We start from the raw sequence: 3,776 nt of genomic DNA, 5'->3' as shown, positions 1-3,776 counted from the left end.
TCATGGAAGATCAAGCCCCTCCGTGAGATGCACCGTCGACGGATAGAAGACGTAGCTGATATCAAGAAATCCTAGCAGTGGCTAGAAAAGACCAGACTGCAGGACAGCACAGAGGCTCTGATCATAGCAGCACAGGAACAAGCACTCGGGACCAGACCGGTTGAGGCAGGTAAAGTGTTCCTGATTCCTGTCTAGTATCACTGCTGTCTCCATGTATTTAGCTTTGTAAGGCCACGACAGTTTTCTCATACAAATACAGTAACCCTAACCCTAACCCTAAACCTAAACCTAACCCTAACCCAACCCTAACCCTAACCCTAACCCTAACCCTAACCCAAACCCTAAACCTAACCCGAACGCTAACCCAAACCTAACCCTAAACACAAACGCTAACCCAAACCTAAACCTAACCCTAACCCTAACCCTAACCCAAACCTAACCCTAACCCTAACCCTAACCCTAAACCTATGCAGGATATATCAAAAGTCTTTCTGACGTAGACCTCCGTGGTCTAAAATGTGCCCACAGCTGCTAAACGGCCTCATTAAAGTCACAGATTCTTTCGGCTCATTTCAAACACGGCTCAGCTAACTGGTAGCTTAAGCTCAGGGAAGAGGATTGATTCAAAAAAAGACACAAAATAGAAACAATTAGAAAACCATAGATGCAACCACAAGCCAACACACACAATAAAGTGTCACACAACTCGCCACAGAGACAAACATCGGGTCGCTGCGAGCACATCCGTGCTCGGGTTTACTGCGGACGTTTATTTTCGTGGTCTCGGCGCCAGGAGCTCAGTGGAGCGAACACAACTCAGGACGTGACGGATTGTTGTGGCTTGAGAGTGGGACGAACGTGTCGAGGCCTTTTCATTTTTTCCCACGAGCCATTTCGCTAAAACCCTGTGAACAGCTGGGATTGTGCTGCTCCACTGGTTGTGTTCAGTGGGCACATACTGCACACACACACACATACCCACACACACAATCAAACATACGCACGTATACCTCACAATCATGCGCACATGCGTTCGAACACACACACTCACAAACATGTGCATGATCCACGCACAGGTACTCTAACAAATACACTTGCACAAACAGTCAATCAAGCACTTTAACACAGACAAACACACACACACTCAGGTTTATACCCGCTCGTGTATTTGCCTACACAAACTCAGAGAACACAATCGTACGCACTACTAACCTGTGCACGCTCATATACGCTGATACCAAGCAAGCTAGCTAACTGTCCTCCAGTCACAGCAGTGGGAATGAGCTCCCATTGTTACCAGTAACCCACAGGCGTCAACTGGTTCACGTCACCTAGCAACAGACCACATGGTCTCGAAGGAATCGTTAACATAACGTTAATACATACATGGGTTGTTTGTGTGTAACATCCAGAGCTGGTAATCTACTACTACTACTACTACTACTACTACTACTACTACTACTACTACTACTACTTCCGGCTGCTCCCGTTAGGGGTCACCACAGCGGATCATCCGTTTCCATCTCCTCCTGTCCTCTGCATCTCCCTCTGTCACACCAGCCACCTCCCTCACCACATCCATAAACCTCCTCTTTGGCCTTCCTCTTCTCCTCTTCCCTGGCAGCTCCATATTCAGCATCCTTCTCCCAGTATACCCAGCATCTCTCCTCCACACATGTTCAAACCATCTCCATCTTGTCTCTCTTGCTTTGTCTCCACACCGTCCAACCTGAGCAGTCCCTCTAATATATTCGTTCCTAATCCTGTCCTTCTTCATCACTCCCAATGAAAATCTTATCATCTTCACCTCTGCCACCTCCAGCTCCTCCTCCTGTCTTTTCATCAGTGCCACTGTCTCCAAACCATATAACATAGCTGGTCTCACAACCATCTTGTAAACCTTCCCTTTAACTCTTGCTGATACCCTTCTGTCACACATCACTCCTGACACTCTTCTCCACCCACTCCACCCTGCCTGCACTCTCTTCTCCACCTCTCTACTGCACTCCCCGTTACTTTGTAGAGTTGACCCAAAGTATTTAAACTCATACACCTTCATCACCTCTACTCCCTGCATCTTCACCATTCCACTGTCCTCCCTCTCATTCACGCATAGGTATTCCGTCTTGCTCCTGCTGACTTTCATCCCTCTTCTCTCCAGTGCATACCTCCACCTCTCCAGGCTTTCCTCCACCTGCACCCTACTCTCGCTACAGTTCACAATGTCATCCGCAAACGTCATAGTCCACGGAGACTCCTGCCTGATCTGGAGCTGGCAATGAAAGATTTATTCATGTTGTGAGTGTTTCTGAGAAAGTAGTGTGTTTCTCTAAGTCTTTCGTAACGCCACTAGGTGGCGCCATGCAGTGAGCTGGAAGCTTTCCCCCCAAAACACAACGTGTTCATGAGATCAAACAAGCACGTTCAATGCATTTCCCACCTCGTTAGAAATTCGTAAAGCTTTATTTAGCGGCGGTTATGGCACAGTAACGCCACCTACTGTTTGACTTCCTCCTTTGTCCTTCTGTTTTCTCTGTCCTGTATTACAGTCAGGCTTGCAACGCTGCTTTCACTGCAGCTGCTTTGCTTTCTCCAGTTGAGGTTTTATCTTCTTGCCCCCCCCTTTTTTTCTCCCCAATTGTATCCGGCCAGTTACTCTACTTTTAGAGCCGTCTTGGTCTCTGCTGCGCCCCCTTCTGCCGATCCGGGGAGGGCTGCAGATTACCACATACCTCCTCCCATACATGTTGACTCGCCAACCGCTTCTTTTCACCTGACAGTGAGGAGTTTCGCCAGGGGGACGTAGCTCGTGGGAGGATCACGCTATGCCCCTCCCCCCTCCCCCCCAACAGGCGCCCGACCGACCAGAGGAGGCGCTAGTGCAGCGACCAGATCACACAGCCACATCCGGCTTCCCACCCGCAGACACGGCCAGTTGTGTCTGTAGGGACGCCCCGACCAAGCCGGAGGTAACACGGGGGATTCGAACCGGCGATCCCCGTGTTGGTAGGCAACAGAATAGACCGCTACGCCCCCCGGACGCCGAGGTTTCGCCTTCTAACACGTCACCGCCCTGCTCGCGGCGTGCACGTGTTCCCACTCTGCTCTGTAGCGCCCCTAGTGGCCAAAAGTCAGTGGGATACGTTTAAAAGCCGGCCTTCGGATTCGGACACAGCTGAGTTGTAGCAGCTTTTTCTTCTCGGTGCTTCGTGTGATGAAAAAAGGAGCAAGTGAGGGAAGGTGGTGTGATTTACATGGAACTGGATGCGGCTGTGGGCTCATTCTTATTCCGAGGAGCGCAACCTGTTCCTGCCGGCTGGATTAGGTTCATCTCTCTGAAGTCGCCCTCCCCTCGAACGCCACCAGACCCCTTCACATGTGGGCATCACTGAGCGGTGGCTTTTTTTATTTATTTAAAACAAAATTGGTACATTTTCCAGATGGCCCCGCGGTTGTTTGCAGGAGGGGCAGAATGCTTCTTTAATGAGTTCAAGTTAAAGAACGGAGGGAGGAGCTGGACAGAACAAAGGAGCGATGGAGGAGCCGTAAGAGGAGCTGTTTGATAGTGGTGTGTGTGTGTGTGTGTGTGTGGAGATGGAGGTAGATCAGGTGTCATGGAGAGTTAATGAGAAAGGGGTTTAAGTGGCCTTCAGACGACACTCCACCTCCTCTCACTCACACCTCCTCTCCTTCCGCCAGGCCGTTTTCTACCACTCCTCTCCTCCCCAGTCTTTCCCCGTCTCCTCGTCTTTCCTCCTTTCCACTCAGCTCAACCC

Source organism: Lampris incognitus, chromosome 20, assembly GCF_029633865.1.
Source record: "Lampris incognitus isolate fLamInc1 chromosome 20, fLamInc1.hap2, whole genome shotgun sequence".
Taxonomy (NCBI): Eukaryota; Metazoa; Chordata; class Actinopteri; order Lampriformes; family Lampridae; genus Lampris; species Lampris incognitus.
Note: the sequence above shows the minus strand (reverse complement) of the source record.